At 35.2% G+C, this 20,456-nt stretch overlaps 1 pseudogene; it reads right to left on the bottom strand.

The window, feature by feature from the left end:
* Positions 1-12,180: 12,180 nt before the first annotated feature.
* On the bottom strand, positions 12,181-12,773 carry LOC125262662 (annotated as a pseudogene).
* Positions 12,774-20,456: the final 7,683 nt, after the last annotated feature.

Below are 20,456 nucleotides of genomic sequence, written 5' to 3'. Positions count from 1 at the left end.
CTTTCCCTCTCTGAGAGATCTCCTATTCTCAGTCTTTTTTTGCACTGAATATTTTTTACATAGGTCTGCTGTTTCTTTTGAAGGTACTCTGCTCTTCGAACTGGGTCTGCATCTCTGCGCTGTCTATAAAGACGCTGCTTTTCAGCAGCAGTTAATCTTGCCATACCTGACAAGAGAGATACAATTAAATGATTATGAATGTCCTATGCGTTTCATTAAAAATACATCATTTCTGATTGTATATTGTCTGTGGAGTTACTATAGAGTCTGTGGTGTTACCAGGAAAGACAGTAACACCACAGACAGTAACACCACAGACAAATTAGCCTAAATCCAGTCTTTTCTAAAATGGAGGCTGTCATCATGATGATTTCAAGACCAGGGGACATTTAGGAAATATTAATTAGTATGTATTTATCAAAATTTGGATTAAAATATGTAAAATCTGCAAGTTATAAACATAACACCACAGACACTAATAAAGTGTGACACATAAAATTGTCCGAAATTTAGCTAATTTTAAGAAAATTAATAAGGAAGAATCCACTCACCATGCACCCCTCAGATCAACCTGCACCTGCAATGACCTTTGCACACAGGAAGTAGTCCAAATAGATTTCCCCCTTTTCTTAAAGGGGCGACGTCCATTGTTGTAACACCACAGACATGAATTTGGGGGACACTAATTTTTTCTTAAATATTACAAAATATATATATTTTAAAACAATTTAATAAAATTGTACATGTTAAATAAAGTCTATATTCACAATAAAACCACTTAATTTGTGTTAAAAATTTTATTTTGTTGCAATTACAATCCATGATACCTCTCTGAGGTATGGTGGGAACATGCATATTTTGTTGCAAATGCAATCTCTCAAACTCAATTAAATATGTATTTTAAAGCAAAAATGTAATTGTTAATAGTGCATGAATTGTTTTTATCCTACAGAATACAAACATGCAAAAATTTTAGAATTTATTGGAATTTAAAGTTTATTTCAACTGTTGTAAAGTAGAGGGACACCACTTGCCACCACAAATAAAGAATGACCCTAGTAACGAAGGAACGTCGAGTCACTTAATTGAAACACATTGAATTTTATACAGTATTAGAGAGAGAGAGAGAGAGTAGGCTATTACCTGTCTGATATATTGCATTACATTCATTCTTCAAGTCGATGTCCATAATATTATATCCATTATAAAAGTCCGTTTGAATGTCCTCTGAGGAAAGCGATCTTTGTATAACACCACAGCGCTAAAAACAACTTCCTTTGCAAAAGTTCCTTTCAATTTAAAAGTCTCTTGTGCTTCACTGACTCATTCCTCCTGTAAAGTGTTGCCGCCATCTAATGGCGTATTAATGTAACTTTCACTCAATCCATATTACTTACTAATGGACATATTTATATAAAAATAATATTTATTGAACAACAAATAAGCACAATTGTACAGTTCAGTCAAACAAAGCACTAGTTATTTACAAAAAACAAAAACAAAACAAAACAAAAAACATTTACGCTTGTATGTGGGTTTTACAAATATTTAACGAATGAAAAGGATTATAAAGAGCTTGTGACAAAACCTCTTAACTCCATTGGATCCTCAAACTGTCAATCAAACTTCATTACATTAATCCGCCTCCCCTCGTGAATGAAGTGCGCACGCAGTTTGGACATCTCCTCTATGCAATGCCAAGGTAAATAAAGATCTGATGTTTGAAAAAAAAAACTGTAATGCGTTTTCTTTACTCAAAAAACCCTATGTTTATAAAGTTTAATGTTTTACGTATTTGAAGAGCGGAGAAGAGTCTTCGTCTGATATGTGCCGTCTAGTTGAAGCCAATATGCTATATATAATGATGTAACATAACGTCGTTTATTATTATCAAATTTAACATAGCACAATTCGACTTGCTCTGGAACAAATAATAGATTAATAAAGACCAAAGATTGCCTGTTCTATGTACTCAAATTGAATAATGTCTCATGTTTAACCACTATAAGAGCCAGCGGCAAATCCACGAAGCACTGGCCGAGATTAAGCTGTTCTCGGCGGTTACAGAAGCACTGAACGGCCGCTGACGCCCTGGAGCTCACATCTCCGAAAACGTCAAAACAAGTTGTAAAATAGGCGCTGTTATTAAATATGAGTCACATATTTCAGGTCTAAACAACTACATTCTCGCCTAAAAACTATTAAAACTACAGTTTGTGGTACAACAAGTAGTATTTGTAAAAATTGCGGTTGATTTGGTCGGCCGCCATGACGGTCACTTCAAGCGGAGTGATACAAACGGTGAAAAGGTAGGAGGAGTGCTGTTATCACTGAAATATCGCATGGCTATCAGCCAATCAGATTCGAGAACCAGACAGAACTGTTGTATAAATATATATAAGACCCATATATGTGTTCCCAGTTCAAACCCATGCCAACTTGGCCCATAAATATATCATGCAAGACCCATATATGTTTTCCCAGTTCAAACCCATGCCCACTTGACCCATAAAAATTCTATGCAGGACCCATATGTGCATTCCCAGTTCAAACCCATGTCCACTTGACCCATAAAAATTCTATGCAGGACCCATATGTGCATTCCCAGTTCAAACCCATGTCCACTTGGCCCATAAAAATTCTATGCAGGACCCATATATGTTTTCCCAGTTCAAACCCATGTCCACTTGACCCATAAAATTTCTATGCAGGACCTATATGTGCATTCCCAGTTCAAACCCATGCCCACTTGGCCCATAAATATGCCATTCAAGACCCATATATGTGTTCCCAGATCAAACCCATGCCCACTTGGCCCATAAATATGCCATGCAAGACCCATATATGTGTTCCCAGATCAAATCCATGCCCACTTGGCCCATAAAAATTCTATGCAGGACCCATATGTGCATTCCCAGTTCAAACCCATGCCCACTTGGCCCATAATATGCCATTCAAGACCCATATATGTGTTCCCAGATCAAACCCATGCCCACTTGGCCCATAAATATGCCATGCAAGACCCATATATGTGTTCCCAGATCAAATCCATGCCCACTTGGCCCATAAAAATTCTATGCAGGACCCATATGTGCATTCCCAGTTCAAACCCATGCCCACTTGGCCCATAAATATGCCATGCAAGACCCATATATGTGTTCCCAGATCAAACCCATGCCCACTTGGCCCATGCCTGTCCCTTATGGGGCCCATGTAATCAGCTCATATGGGCTTCCTATGTGGGACTCGTACTACAAAACCTACATGGGACCCGCTGATTTCACCCAGCCAAAGCCCATGCCCACACAGTACCCATGGAACCCGTAGTTAACCCATCTGGGCCCCACGTGTCATTGCTGGCTGGGCAACGACTGCGCTGACCAAAAGCATGATGGGAAACTACTTGCTGACGACACAGCTTAAAGCTTATTGGTTTAAACAACCGTGATGTATTAATCTGATTTAAAATGTTTGATTTTAAAACTCTAATACCATGATTTTATGCGTATAAATTATGTGTGAATATTCCAAAAGTCTCTGACAGTGTGATCTCTCTATGGGTTATGTGATTGTTATCATATTTATAAAAATATATAAAAACATGTCTGTAATTAAAATAAAAATGATTGATACACACATCCTTCGAATGGAAATAAATAACATGTACTTTGGGTGTCTTCTTCATTATGTTTATTTTCATATAAAAGCAACAGAACGTAAATTGCATCCAGTTTATCAGCAACACAGCGCACAAGTGTGAATCCACCTTTGGATCCAACCCGCGATATCCACCTTTGATCTCGCAGGTGTCTGATGCACTACGAGAACGGAGAATTGTCCGTCTTGCCTGCACTTTTTTCACTCCTCCCCTCACTGCAGCCGCCTACTCTCGGCTGAACTTCAGGTGAGGCTAGGCGCATCTCAAACAAGCCTCTTTATAATAGAGATCGCGAGATGAATCCAATCTGTGGCACTTGGGTAAAATATGAGTGTCCATTGCAAAACAAACAACAAATGAGCCCGTGTCCAAAGTATATTCTTTCAAAATAGTGCAGCAGTTTTAGTTATAATATCCAAGCAGTGCTGTCAGAGTTGTATATCCTCCTGTTATTGTCATTGTAGTAAATCTCACAAACAAAACTTTTAGCCGATGCCACGATCCAAACAACGTGTGTTCTGTTTCTTCCACATGCGTGCACAACTACACAGACACACATCAGTCTCGAATATTATACAGCAAGCCATATTTTATAATTGTATAAAATAATCGAGCACAAATATGGCTGAGATGCCAAATTCAGCGGCTGGAATTAGCTGAGGTAAAGTGAGTGACGGCTCGCAGACAGCAGCGGCATCTACCTGTCACTCAAGTGACCACGGCCTTAATTATGCAGAATTTTAAGGCTTAATATAATTTAAAAGAATGAGTTAGAAAAAAATTCACCCCCCTCAGAGTTGTCATGAAGGGCAAAATTAGCAGTATAGACCAAAACCACAATTTGAACCAACTTGTAAACATGTTTTTTTCTGCTGTAAACTTGGCCAATTTAACATGGGACTCAATGAGATTCTGCTCTCTTTTGGAGCCTGTCCCTAGCGGCCAGTCGATGAATCGCAGTTTAAGTCACTTCCGTATTGGCTTCACGAGAGACTGGGGGTGCTTCTCAATATCCCTCCTCGTCTCCTCGCTCCTCTGTCCTCCATCCTATGACCCGGAAAACAATCGAGCTCAGCCATCTTGAAGGACATCTCAATTCTCTAATTGCACCGCGAGGAGGCTTCCTGAGGAGTCATGAGCGAGGATACACAGGTGCATCCTTTGCGGAAGTCTTTCTCATTGAGAAACGTGACGCACGCATAAATTCTCCTCCCCCTTCTTATCTGTCACAATAATTTAAATGTATGCTTTACTTTTACAGATTAAATAAACTTTATATCTCATATATTTCAACTAGGCATCTTGCTTTATTAATATTTATTATATTTTTTTAAATAACCAAACTTTAACAACATGTGGGTAGATCTCTCCAGCGCAGCTGATGACGCTTTGAAGTGACGCTAAAGGGAGCGAGGATTTATCATTTCACTTGATTCAGTTCCTCCGTCCTCTCGTCTTTTCCTTGCGTCCTTCCCTCGCATCCTGGAGGGGTGGAGCTAAGACGCGAGGAAAGGAAGCAAGGAAAGGAAACGAGGATGCACAAATAAGAATTGAGAAGCACCCCGGGGGAGGTTGCCGCTTGATTGGGACACAGCTACGGTGTTACAATATATTCGGTTCCTGAAATATTCTGTTCCACTGGGTGGCGCTTACGCGAATATTCATGACATCCTCATTTTGTGGGCGTGTCCTTGAGAGAACGCGAAAGCAAATGGAACTGAAAATATTAGTAGACGCTTCTCAAATCGAATCGGTTTAATGGATTATTTCGAAAAGGTAATAAAATATTCAGTGTTAAGCAACAGTTCACATGTTCAAAGTAGCCTAGTTTGTATAATATGATAAATCGTCTGAGCTATTTTGCCTGATTGAGTGCAGGCATTCAGATAAACAGAAGGATACAGCAGAGCAAACATGAGCGAATAACCTTGTTTTACACTGATGTGTTTTCTGTTTAGTGTTTTTATTTGTGAGGCTTTAAAAAGTTTTTGAATCGTTTGATTAGTTTGCTTCCTTCGTTGTCATTCTGTGACTAACTACTGCATAGTGTTGACAACTTGAAATAAACCTCTACAAATGTATCTGTGTCCTAACAAATTCAGCTATAGACTGGTGTGAATATTCTGTCATCCTTAATTTCTTGATTATTTTGATATTTTCAGTGTTTATCACCACAGTAAGGCTACCCTTATCAACTCTAAACTACAAATATTTCCTGTTTTCTCATGTTTTACTGGATATCGTGACAAATTTTCATTAAAGTCAAACAAGTAAATGCACACTTGATGTTATTTGTCACATATTTTTGTTGCAAAGCAACAACAAAATTTTTCGAACATTTTGAGTTATTCACTTTCAGCAAATTTCTTTTTTTTCCCCAGCAAATTTCTTAAAAAATATATTTGTACAAACAAAAATATTCAACAACTGAGACATAAACTGAACAAATTTCACAGACATTTGATGGACAGAGTATTTGAAAGTCTGAAGTGGCACCAGCTGCTTTAGAGCATCTCATCCTCAGCACCAGATTTGCAGCTCTTGCTGTGAGATGTTATTCCACTCTTCCATCAAGGCATTTCACATTCTCAAACATGTCTGGGGGGACTTATGGTCACATGTGGTTTGGCATTGGAAGGACAATCAGCTGTCTTTCTGTCTCCCTTTAGCACTGTCTCAGGCATCTTACATTACTGACCTTGCAGTTTATTGCTCTGTTCTCATCTGCAGTCCTCTTATCTCCTGCAGCAGGACTAAGGCATGTCCACACAGGTGATCAGAGACCCTGGTCATCTTTATTCTGGTGTTTTTCAGAGTCAGTAAAAAGGTCTCTTTAGTTTTCTAAGTTATTGTAACTGATGACCTATACTGTAGGTGCATGTGCAATAATTGAAAAAAACATGACAAACATTGTTAAAACCCTTTCTAAAGATCTGTAAAGCTTATTTGGAATGCACAAAATAATCTTTAAAATATTATCCTGCAAACTGACTTTTCTTTTTTGGTGTTTTTTTTTAAACAACAAATCATATAAATACTAATTACATTAAATGTTATAACAAGTACAGAAGTAAATACTCTATGAATGTAACTCAAATTGAAAAGACATTTAAAACAATATGTGAAAAGAAGAAATGCTAAAGGTTCTGAGGTAAATATTAAAACAGGGCCTTGGCACTCGGGAACAGCCTTCATTATGTCCGGATCACACACTGCCAGAGCTATCCAAGACTTCAGCTCTCACATCTAGTCTGAAACAGACAGTGACTTTACAAGATGATGAGTGTAATGTGGAAACATCACAAAAGCAAAACAAAACCATACGACATTGGTGATAATAACAAGTAGGCTATAACGTCATCTTGTAAAGTAGCTGCTTATTTTTTTCTGTGCATTTGTGCTGTATTACCTCACAGAAATAAATGATATTATTATCAGAATTATTTTATTTGACTGCTTTTTAAATTGTTTTAAATCAGGTAGGCCTACATAAAGTTGTTTGAGTAGCCTATGTGTTATGTTTGACACATTTCAGGGTTTTGTGCTGCAATATCCTGCCTTGTCAAACTTTAAATATAATAAAACTAAACTATAATTTCCTATCATAATTATAATATTTTGAACAAAAATAACATTATTTAAGTATCTGCTGGCATGAAGACTGTCATCAAAACAAAGTTCCAAAGGTATATTCCAAAGGAATATTTTATTACCTTTTCGAAATAATCCATTAAACCGATGCGATTTGAGAAGCGTCTACTAATATTTTCAGTTCCATTCGCTTGCGCGTTCTCTCAAGGACACGCCCACAATAGCAGGATATCATGAATATTCGCGTAAGCGCCACCCAGTGGAACAGAATATTTCAGAAACCGAATATATTGTAACAACGGTGCGTTGTGACTGGCTGAGGGTGGAGCCTGGCGTGTCTGTGACACATCTAGGCTACTGGCTTTAATCTGGGCTTATTTTAGGTATTTCTGATTGAGAAAGGAAAGACTGAATAGCAGCAATGTCCAAGCAGGCTTCTGATTTGTAAAGATTAGAATAAAAAGAAGTGAACTCTGAGATAAAGTTATTTGAGGAATCAAACACCTGTGAGATTAACGGCCAGCTCTATTTCCATTGTACAATAATGCAACTGCTGGATAAGGAGGGCAAATTATAATTTCTTGACAGTTCACCTAAAAATAAAAATAATAATACTGTCATCGTTTATTCACCATCATGTAATTTTAAATCTGAATATCTTACTTTCTTCTGTGAAACACAAAATGAAGAATATGAAGAATATATTCTAGCTGCTCTTTTTCAAGGTACTCCAACAAAGACGACCTGATTCAAATTTACCTTATACATAACAGCAGGCATGGCCATTTTAAACATAATTATTTAAATTGCCTTAAATGTTTCAATGATGTTACCAATGGGCAGGTTAGGAAAATGTATAAATTAAATTTAACCAATATGGTTAAATTTACTTGCCTTTTCTCTCACAAATCATCATGACTTTAGAACCCAGCAAGCAATAGCCGTCATTTCACCGTCTCGGTTAACTATAGACCCGATATAGTCCGGCTATGTGTAACCCACTTTTAGCCAAAATAATCTTTCCTTTGGTTACATGTTGTTTTTGCCAAAATAACTTGCGAGTTGTATGATATTGCATCATGTAAGTGAAGTCAACAGTGATCACAAGGTGTTTGGTTTCATATCTTTGACATGTTATATTGTGTAGGCTGTGCGTAGCCACAATTTAGCTCATAGTCAGACCGGCTATTTGTAGCCCACCTATAGTCAATCCTGATTTATTGTAGGTTTTGGACAGGAAGTGCTTGAGATGGTTGATATCTCATCATGTTCGCAATGTCAATGATTTCTACAAGATTTAAGTGGCATTTCATGACATGGTCTATATGTAGTCACGATTTAGCTCTGAATTGGATAGGCTATGTGTAGTCTGCTTTTAGTCCACCCGGCGAAATCGAGGCAATTTATAGTCTAGTTTTTACGGCTTGGCTATAGCCCTGATTCAGACCAGCAATGAGTGTAACCAAAATAGTGTTAAGTCATTTTCGACCACAAAGCTTGTGGGATTCTCGATATACTTGCATTTATACATTTATATGCAAGTTTGAAACAGCATATTTTTGCTGTCACACAATCCTACATTCTACAATATCATATATATATATATATATATATATATATATATATATATATATATATATATATATATAATATTATCAGGGTATAGCCAAGCCATATGTTAATTATACACCACACACATATATGACTGTATTTAATTTTAAGTTAAATAAAAATTTACAATTCTCAACCGCTAGATGGCAACTGTGGCTCTACTGAGACATGACCACTGGCAACGCGAGACTTGAACGTTAGCTCTCGATCACTGTTGCCAGATCTCGCGATAAACATTTCCGCATTTTACAACCGTTGGAGACGGAGAGCAAGCAACAGCAAATGTTAAAGCAAATTCTTTCCTGCTTTTGGTCTTGTAAGTATCTGTGTTTTTCATTTTGACATGTGTTTATTATTTATGTACATTATGTGTAGGAACCGTGACATTTTAGCGGGTAACAGTGCAGACTCAGAGTAAAACGTGGTTAGATTAACATACATGCACATGTACTGTAGTGTTTCCTTGTGCCCTAAAACTCTGTAATTATCTAAATACAAGCGGGTAAACATGAAACCTGTGCACCCTACTATTATTTGTTATGGAAGCCTTGTATATCTTTTAATCTTTTGATCATTATGAAATAAAAATATGAGTTTTTGATTTGGCAAGGCAAGTTTATTTTTTATAGCACATTTCAACAACAATGTTCAAGGTAATTCAAAGTGCTTTACATAAAACATGGAATTTATGGAACTGAAAATTAATCAGGTTGTTTTATAAACCAAAAAATATTGTTAAAATTTTTTATTTAACTTTTTTTTTGTCAATGTTTTATATTTTTATTATGTTACACGTTGTAATTTTCTTTGAATGTTTATTTGTATTGTATTTGTAAAATTTAATTTATTTTTTTTTTTATCATTGTGTATTATCTTGAGTTCTTTTTCTAAATAAAACCTTTTATATTTAATTTGTTTGGACGGATTGTCATTTATGAGAACCTGTTATATTTAAGTGAAAATAATCCTTTAGCCATTATTTTGTTGTCTATTGCATGTATAGATGTAAGCATTCATTAGTAGTGTAACTGATGACTAGTCTATTTTTAGGTTATAGTTAGACGTTTATTAGATTTTCACTGACAGCCCCAATTTTGCCTTATTTTAGCCTAGACCCGTATTAACCGTCTATTAGACATAAATATGTAGTTGTCTAATAGTTGTCTAATTGATGACTAGTCTACTCTTGGGTTATGGTTAGACGTCTATTAGATTTTCACTGACAGCCCAAATTTTGCCTTGTTTTAGCCTAGACGGCCGGGCTATGTTTTGACGGCTATTAGACGTCTAATAGACATAAAATTGCTTGCTGGGAAGGATCTGATAAAGATCTTTGATGAAAAATCTGCTCAGTTGAGAGTCATTCTAACATGTTACTGTAGTCTACCTGAAAAATTTTGTTAAAGAACAATATCAAATGTCAAACATTTCCTGAAGGTCAAGTTTTAGTTTGGGTCAGAGAATCTAATCCCATCAGAGATACAGTGCAGTAGCTGTTGTCAGACACTAGCTAGAGCTATCGTGCTTCACAGACAGAAGGCAGAAGAAGTCATTGTGAAACAACACTGGTGATAGTTTAGGATGGGTTATGTGTTGATTAAAAAGGATTCATGAAGCTAGAATAAAATGTTTTAAAATGAAAAGAGTCAAAGTACAGTTAAAGATGTATTTCAATTATAAAAAAATAATACTGAAATATGAACATAGTATAGTACTGAATGTGCAAAAATAATATGTAAATGTATAAGTGTGATATCATGTTCACTTAAAATAAACTTACAAGAATACTTGCAGTATAAAACTACTAAACTAGTAGTTTACTGAGAGTATACTTCAAAGTGTACTTCCATAAACTAAAAAAGTACTACTGGTATTAAAATAGCAAACTGCAGTATACTTATAAGTTCACTTGTAGTACAAATGATAAATGTAATTATGAACTATAGTTGTGAACTTAAAGGTTTACTGATGTTACACTTATAGTACACCTAAAAATATACTTTTATTTACTCAAAGTGTGCCAATTTAGTATATTGAAATAATACACTTACAAGTTTACTACTAGTAGTATATTGATATTAGTATACCAACTAAATAAAGTACTTAAATATACTTAAACATTACTTAAGTATACTTCATAAAATGAAATTGAAGTAAACTTTTTCATAAGGGTACAAATCTAAATCTATTGGGCTGAGCAAATGTGCATTTCTCTACTGCCTAGTACAGAATATCTGCAGCCCAAACAAGTGCATAAATGCTTACATGTAAATAGTTAATGTAATGAAATGAACATGTAATGGTTGGTACAGGAATAATCAAGTGCTTCTGTCTTTGTTCTGTCTTGTTTGAGCAGAGAGAGGCATGAAGAATCCAGATGGGACCTGGTCATTTTAGAGCTGCTTTACAGCAGAATTTGGATTTGTCTCATATTTGATGAAATATCCATCACTGATTCTGCCATTTTCCTGTTTATTACTGTAAAGCTGCTCTGAAATAGTCAATAAGGTATAAAGCACTATAGAAAGAAAGCTGACCTGGCTTGTTATCTGACTAGGGTTTTATTACCTTGTGAACATCACTAACCTTAAGAGCAGCTATGAGTGCTAATCAACACATTTAACCATGCTTTAACCAGGCCCTAATAATGTTTTCATAACAGTAGACCATTTTGTCACTAGCAGCATCATTTACAAGCTATAATGTCACAAAATATCCTGGTTTTATTCCACATATTTTTATTTTGGCAATTTTAACTCTTACATTGTGTTGCCAAAAGGAGTTTAAGAAAAACATTTACAGTAGACATTTTGGAAAAACTACTGATGTTAAAATGTCCACAGAGGTAAAAGTTGTTAGAAGAAAAGAGTCAACTAAAATGTATATTTTAGTAGATGGCTTAAATGTATTTGATTTGAATAATTTCTGTATAAGATTATCATTTTTACAGTTTAACTAAACCCATAAGGTTAGAAAGTTACAGGCCATTTTATTTAAATTATGTTTAATTATATGTACATTTACAGCTGTAGGGACTTAAATGTATGTAAATTTATGCCAAATATCCAGGAATATTTGCCATTCATGCATCATATTTGTTTAGATATAGTTTTATTCAATTCAATACATTTATTTGTATGGCACTTTTCATAATACATTATGTTATAGTTTTATGAAGATTTATGTAGCTGGATAATACTGGCTTTTTTTTTTTTGCAAATAAAATAAGCAATATAGAAAAAAGTTCACTGCCATTGTGTTAGAAGAAGTGGCTTTAATTCAATGCAAAAAAAAAAAAAAAAAACTCAAATTCAGGTGCATTAAAATCCTGTAACAATTTTGTGGAACCATTGAAATGTGTTCATTTGTGCTCATTCATACATCTCATTAGTGCAGAATCCATTCCACTCTTTCATCATGTCAATCTTCAGCAGTAGATCATCGACCTGCTGTCTGTCAGTCAGATCTCTGTTGTTGAACACATATCATTACCCTCAATCTCTGCCTGTATTCTCTCGGTCACATTCATCTCCGTACGTGAAGAGGATAATAACATGCTTCAGCACATCTTTACCATAAACCTGCTGCACTCGTTTCAGTATCTCTTCCTCCAGTCCTGTGCACATACCATACGGCGCATCGAATAAAAACGCATGAACTCCTGGATCAGATAGATACACGCTCCTCGCAAACTCCTCTGATAACATTTCTTTTGAAAGATAAGTACTAAAAACCCAGCAGTGTCGATGACAGACACAGATCTGCCATTAATCACTGATTTCTCAACACTAAATATATTTGTTATAGGAGACAGACTTCTTCCACATCTGAATCTGTTCTCTCCCAGGATGGTGAACTTTTCCCAACTCTGTTTTATTAATACTGCTATTGTTCTGCAGTGGAGCTGATACATGTCTGATTGTGATGTGCATATGATTTAAAGTCTGTATCACAATTATCAAATGTTGGTCAAGATTACCTGCAATATTTGAAGATAAATATGTGGAGAGCCGAGATCCACTGTGATGAAGATTATCAGCCTTTGAGATTATTTAGATGAGAGATTACAATAATATATCCATTATAATTTTCATCAAATAATAATGAAAAAAGTAAACAATAATTTAAATCTAGCCAAATACAGTATGATGAGCAGAAATGTCAATGATTTTTAGATGACTATATGTCTGAATTAACATTAACTTTACCTTCATCTGCCATCGTTCTGTTCTTGTCTGAGCTTCAAGACCTGTAAGACAAAATAAGGATTGATTATTCCAGCAACAGGAACAAGTGACATGGGAAAACAAGTTGTGTGTTGAAATTACATTAAGAGATTACACAAAAACATACAAACAGTAATTTTAAGTATTAAAATACTTTGAAACTGAACAGTCACTTAATCCCATATTGAGTGTTTTATAATCATATCCAGTTTGTCTATAAAAATATCAGTTTAGCAATGCAAACTATATGTAATTCTAAGTGTAGCAAAACAATTATGATAGCATTAATCTATGCTGTTCATGTTCATGATTAATTCACTCTACCTCCCAAAAATGGTGAATTGGGATACCCCTACAAAAAATAAATTTTAAGTTAATTTTAAGTTAAGTATAAAGTATACTTAAGTAATGTTCAAGTATGTTTTTAGTAAGTATACTAAGTATACTTAGGCCTGGTTTCACAGACAGGTCTTAGGCTAAACCAGGATTAGGTCTTAGTTCAACTAGGATATTTAAAGTGCATATTGCAGGTTAAACATTTTTTTCGAGATGAATATATAACCTTGTACAAAAATACCATATAAAAAGGTACTGCAGGGTTTAAAAATGTTTTTCAGGACATAAGGGCATAAATTTAGTAGATAAAGTGACGGGCTCTGTAAAAACCCCTTTTTTCAGCGTTGCGTCATATTACGTCACTCAAGGGAGTCGACCGCTGAGCTCTGTGTTGATTCAGTGCAGAATATATTGGTATTTAGCAACAGCGGCCGTGAATCAGTGTGTTTTCGGTAGTTTTTGTATTCTATTTATCATCGTCATGGTAAATTATTGTGTTTGTGGAGGTTGCACAAACTCCAGCCTGTCAGGACATCGAGTCCAGAGGTTTAATAACAAGAAAAAGGACGCTGCTATCTTCCGTGCCGGGGTGTGTTTTGTGCAGGTGAAGAGACGGGACTTCACTTCTGCATCTGCTTCGAAAAACGCGTTCATTATAGACCGGAGGATTATCATCATCCCGGCGATATGATGGAGTTCAACATTGTAATACTACTGTAAATAATGATATTAAATGAATAAACTTACACACGCGATGCTTCTTCACCGTTTTTACTTGAATCAATTTCAACACTGATGAATACAAATTATGTACACATGCATACAGTCTCACACTTTACAAAACAGTTTTGAATGATGTGCTGTAATGTACTCTAATTTCATTCATGCCATATATATACTGTAAACGTATATACATTCAAGTTCACACTACTACATAATCATGGCGTCATATACATCCTCACACTATCAGTGAATCGGCACGGAATAAACTCATAACACAGAATTAATGAATAAAGGATATTACATGAAACACATACAGTAACACTACTTGTGTTCGTCCGCCGGCGGGAGACATGATCACGGATCCGTCAGAGAGACGAAAACGTGAATTGTGCACCGTAAGTCTTGTTTTTTTGTTTTTTTAAATCATTTTTTTTTATTTTTACATGCGCTAACTAACGTTACCAAATCAGTCGTGATGAGAAACCGCTATATCACGTAACGTTAGTGTGGACGGATATTAAGGAAGTTTATTAGTTTCTGTAATTAGTAATCAACAACGTTACTCCTAGATGGCCAATAGCTTTGCTTTTGCCTGATTCATAATAATCTGTACAATATTGTGATCTGAGAACAGTGTTACATATCGTTTGCTAATGTGTATAGGCTATCTAAGCTAACACTCTCTGCCCTGTTCTCCACTGCTTCTCCCCACACAACAGCTCAATTTTTCTCTTTTGACCATTATTCTGTCTAATTCTGGCCTGTCGCTGCTCTCTTGACCACATAGCAGGCTAATTGTATGGCTGTGGTTTGTTATAGGAGTATGGATAAACATTTACAATTTCCTCAGCGTCCGAACTGTAATTGCGATCCATTTTTTTCCTATTGTTATATTGATCGCGCTCCCTTCAGTTACGTCACTTCCGATTTGGCATTTTTCAGATGCGGAAGTAAAATTTTCTCACAAAAAACGACTCCAGTAGCCTAATTAGCGTATTTATACGTGTTTTTTCAAGAAAATCTATTTCATACATTATTTTTCTATACATTGAATCACTGAAGCTCTAACCTGCAATATGCCCTTTAAGTAGCTTTTATAAACATACACTAGAAAAACCATTACTGGTGTTCATCTTGAGACAAAACAATGACACTGACATATTTTAAGATATATCAGTACAACATTCTTTCAGTTAAAAACAGCTCAAACATGCATTTTAGTCTAGGACTAGCAAGCCTTGTCTGTGAAACCAGGGGTAAGTGTGGTAAGTATACTAATGTCGATATACTAGTAGTATACTTGTAATGTACTTCAATACTACTTGGGACGAAATTGGCCCACTTATAGTATACTTTTAGGTGTACTTTAAGTGCGACACTAGTAAACTTTGAGTACACAACCAGTTCACAACTAAATTTCTCATTTGTACTGAATCTGTAAGTGAGCCATCAGATTTCATGAAAAATATCTTAATTTGTGTTCTGAAGATGAACAAAGGTCTTATAAGGGTGAGTAATTAATGACATTATTTTCATTTTTGGGTGATCTAAACCTTTAATGTCCTTAATTTCATCAGCTGTGGATGGAAGGGTTTTTGACTGATGGTCTGTTTTCAGTCTGTACTGATCAGAAGAGTCATTGAACACAAATCTCTGAGAGCTGCATGTTGTTGATTATTCTCAGAGCAGAACTACAGCACTGAAAACAATCATAGTTAATGTAAATATGATCTTGCACTGTAATATTTACATTTCGCAGAATATAAGGAAGTTATCATTTTGACTTAATTAACCTTCATTTAATTAAGATCAGCGGAGTGAGATTTAGTCGCACAGCGACTGCTGGCCTCCGTTACACATGTCTGTTTTCCAGCTGTTTTTACAGTACTGTTTTGCTCCATATTGCTAAGAGCAAGAAAACAAAGGTGGAAACTTCTGACATTACATGAACTTTCATAATTCACATCTGATATCATCTGAAACTGAAGCTCTGAAATTATCTTTATTATCTCTTTGTTTTCCCTGACATGTTTATGTGTGTGGGTGTGTTGGTTATTGTATCATGTCCTCCCTGACCTACCATTAAAATGCTTAAAGTATTTAAATGAATTCCTAACTAACTCCATAGATACCCTTTTCTCACGAATGGGTGTGGAAGCAATTCTGTTTTGAATACATGCAATCCAGACTCCAGAAATAGTTTTGGTTTGCACTAGCTGTATCAATTATACCTCCACCTACCATTGTTCAAATGTTCATCTTTTGCTTTTTGTAGTTAAGGGTGAAGAAAGAAACAAACCCCTAAATGAGCTCACTGCAGCTGGTGACTGTCAGATGTCCAAAAATAACCAATCATGGGAGCATATTTAGCAGTGGCATCTATGATCTTAACAGAACAACTTTATGATCATTTAAAAAAGAACAACAAAACCGAAAGAACATACATAGATTATGACGTTAGTTCAGTGACATGAACATGTCAAGGATGACTTAGCATTCTTTCAGTGCTTGTTTTCTGGTCCAGTAACTTGTGGAGTGAGGTATAGAGTCTAAAGCCCAAACTATACTTCAGTTTTAGTACAGACACTTAGCATGTGCATGCAGTCAAATGTAAAATCTTCCAATGTAAACTTCATTTCAAAAATCAAAGAAAGAAAGAAAGAAAGGAAGCTATACACCACAACATTGATGTATTTTATTTTTATTTCTTTCTTTATTTTTTACTTCAGTCTAAAAGAGTACAAAGACAGAGAGAAGCTATTCAAACAATGGGCAAATATGACACTATCTTATGGGTCAATGACGTATAAGATGTTCGAGAGCCCAATTTTAAAATACAAAGAAAAAAAAATCTATTGCAATTGTTAAACATGTTAATTCATAAATTCATATTAACATTTTAAATTAAGTGTTTTTTTTATCTAGATGAATTGGTCATAGACTTAAAAAATGTCATGTGGTATGACCGTGATCTTAATTTCCTTAACATGCTTAAGATTTTTTTTTTTTTTTACAAGTACTCAGTAAATATAGTGTCTAGAAACAAAGTATTTGCTGTTCGTTTGAGATTGTGTAAAGAATGACCTTATAATTGTTTTGGTACGCTTAGAATTACGTATAGTTTGCATTGCTAAACTGACATTTTTATAGACAAACTGGATATGATTATAAAACACTCAATATGGGATTATGTGACTGTTCAGTTTCAAAGTATTTTAATACTTAAAATTACTGTTTGTATGTTTGTGTGTAATCTCTTATCGTAATTTCAGCACAAAACTCACAGGGCGAACATAAACGCACCATTTCATTTAAGTTGACTTTTTTTTTTCCAATAAATAATACAGGTAGACAAGTACAATTTGGGGTCAGTACATTTTTTGTATTTTTTATTTCTTTGATCAAGGACACATTAGGCCTAAATTGATAAAAAAAACAGTAAACACATTTATAATTTTACAAAAGATTCTATTTCAAATAAATGTTGTTCTTTTAATTTTTCTATTCATCAAAGAATCCTGACAAATAATACATATATATATAATAATCAGAAATGTTTCTTGAGCACCAGATCAGCATATTAGAATGATTTCTGAAGGATCATGTGACACTGAAGACTGGAGTAATGATGCTGAAAATTCAGCTTTGATCACAGGAATAAATTTCAGTTTACTATTTATTCACATAGAAAACAGATTCAAATAAATTGTAATAACATTTCACTCTTCGCCTAGCAAGGTGTAACAGAATTAACATGCTGCCTATGGCCAACGGTTTTAATAAATGCATAACTACCAAACTGAAATGACATGCTAGTCAAAATTTACAGGCAAAGAATTGACAACCTAAACAAAACAAGCTAGTTTTTTCAAGTGAGAAAACCACACCTGTCTGACAAATGATTTTTCTCTTCCAGTAAATCACATGCTTCTGTTAATCAGCTTTTCACATCAGGGCAGTGAGTGTAAATTTCATTTTACAAATACAAATAATAATATGATAAGTTCTCAAATTCAAATCAGCAACCTCTCAAGTTTTGCTACTGAATTACCTTCATAATTATCTTGTGGATTTTAACTTAATCCAGAAAACAATAACATAGCAAATGTTATGTCTCTAAATGAATGTCCTAGCAACAATATAATGGATATGTTTGAGTGCTCTGCATATATGATAAATGTGCCTATTCTCAACATAACATAGTAATAGAAGTAGTAGAATTTTTTTTTTCTGCAAACCATTTGCAACTTGAAGTTGGCCAAGCAATTCTTGCTCTCATATACTGTATATATATATATATATATACAGCTATGGAAAAAATTAAGAGACCACTCCAAGTTCAGAAATCAATGTTAAGTGGTCTCTGTGTGTGTGTGTGTGTGTGTGTGTGTGTGTGTGTGTGTGTGTGTATTTATATAACCATAGCATTGACCATAAAGCCTACATGATGAAATGTTGGTAATGCGTATGTAACTGTCTGAAATGTATTTATTTGCCAAAGACGATAATCTTAAATCTGCCAGTTACAGAGGCTTCCGGGTATGTGGATCTACAGCAGCTTTTGCGCCTTGGCTCTGTTGTTATGGATCGTCATCATTGTTCCGGCATACATTTAAATGGACACTGTGTTCTGGAGTGTTCTTATAGAAATAAACTGAACAAATGAACAAAACAGATCAAAACACAAACTCTAAATGAACAAAACTGTGACACCATGATGTTTATTTGTCATCTCTGATTCAGCTAATGCACTGTACAGGGGCACATCCTGATATTGCTGAGTTAGATGCGTTCCTGGGTCAACATAATTTGTTGATCCTGGAACAACATTCTAGTCTGAAAATTTAGTCTTAACCCTATTCCTACCACTAAAACTAACCCTACCCATAAGTTATCCCAAAAATCAGAGGGAAATGATAGATGCATTCATGAATAACACTGATGTAGAAGCACCAATTCATGATTTTAAGCCTAAACTTGACATAATCTGTAAACTCAAATCTGATTGGTTGATTTGAATGTTGTGAAGATGAAGACAAAAATGTTGACTCAGGAACATGTTGAACTCAGCAATAAGGTTATGCGTACCGGCACGTGAAGCATATGTAACGGAGTTTAAAAATATTATTGTTAAATTCAGCATAAATTGAGAAACTCTGTTGGCTGTTTCGTCTGATGCCTAATTGTACGAGACACCCGACATCGTTTTTCCTGAGACCTGAAGCCTTTCAGTCTGAGGCACGATGCCGTTTTGTCCGATGACTGAAGCCTTTTAGCCTCAGGCATGACGCCTTTTCATTGTATGACTGAGGTGTGAGGAAGTCCTAAAATGAACACCGTAGTACGGGCTGTTATGATGTTCTCGGCCCTTATTAAGTAATCGGTAACACTCTCGTTGTCCGTCATATGTAGCTGGGTTAATGACGTACATATTTATTATTTGTGGCTTGCTTTTCCCTGAATAATGCTCTTTCAGTATTCTCAGGGCTTTACTGCCATTATCAGCAGCTTTGTGTCTTATCAGTGACAGACTTTTATCATCTATCAATCCTACTAGTTCAGCTTAGCAATCAGCATTCTTCAGTCTGTCTTCAGCTAGCTGTTCTGCATTAGCATCAGTGGGTTCGTGCAAAATAGTTTCTGTGCAGTTCGCTACCACTCGGTTATGGAAAACAAACGAAACGTTACTCGTGCTTATTTATCTCTTCAGCAGCTTTATAACTTGAAAGAGCATCAGCTCAGTACAACTTAACAGTGTCTTCCGTCACAATATAACGTCATCACGTTCAAACCATAATACCTCCAGATAAAACAATCGGCAATTCAGCTGATACTGTAATACAATGTGTAAGAGTGCAATACTTTAACAACATCTATGAAAGAAACATTGTCAAACTGGTTTCACACTCAATTGTGTTTCTGCTTGTCTTCTTTTATTTTTTCTGGTCTTGTTTTTCTGTCTTTCACAGATGTTTATCAGCATCTGAATTCACTCACTTGTTTTCATTCACTCTGTTAAGTGGACAATATTAGTGAACTAGGGGATATTGAAATTTTGCAGGACTTTTTTTCACTGTTTCCTCCTCTGTTTCTTTGTTAGATTTTGTAACCATGGTTATTCATTATTTTATTAATTCACCACACCTGTTTCTCATTGCATTCATTAGTTTGTGCTGGTATTAATTGAGCCTGATTTATGTCAGTCTTGGTTCAGTCTTTGTTGTAATTGTTTTTTGGATCTCTGAGTACTTTTGTTTAATACTGAGGGTTTGAATAAATTGAGACTGCTTCAATTAGATCCTGCTTTTTAA

This window comes from Megalobrama amblycephala, linkage group LG2 (genome assembly GCF_018812025.1).
Source record: "Megalobrama amblycephala isolate DHTTF-2021 linkage group LG2, ASM1881202v1, whole genome shotgun sequence".
Taxonomy (NCBI): domain Eukaryota; kingdom Metazoa; phylum Chordata; class Actinopteri; order Cypriniformes; family Xenocyprididae; genus Megalobrama; species Megalobrama amblycephala.
The sequence above is the reverse complement of the archived record's forward strand: the minus strand, read 5'-3'. Positions and strand labels throughout refer to the sequence as shown.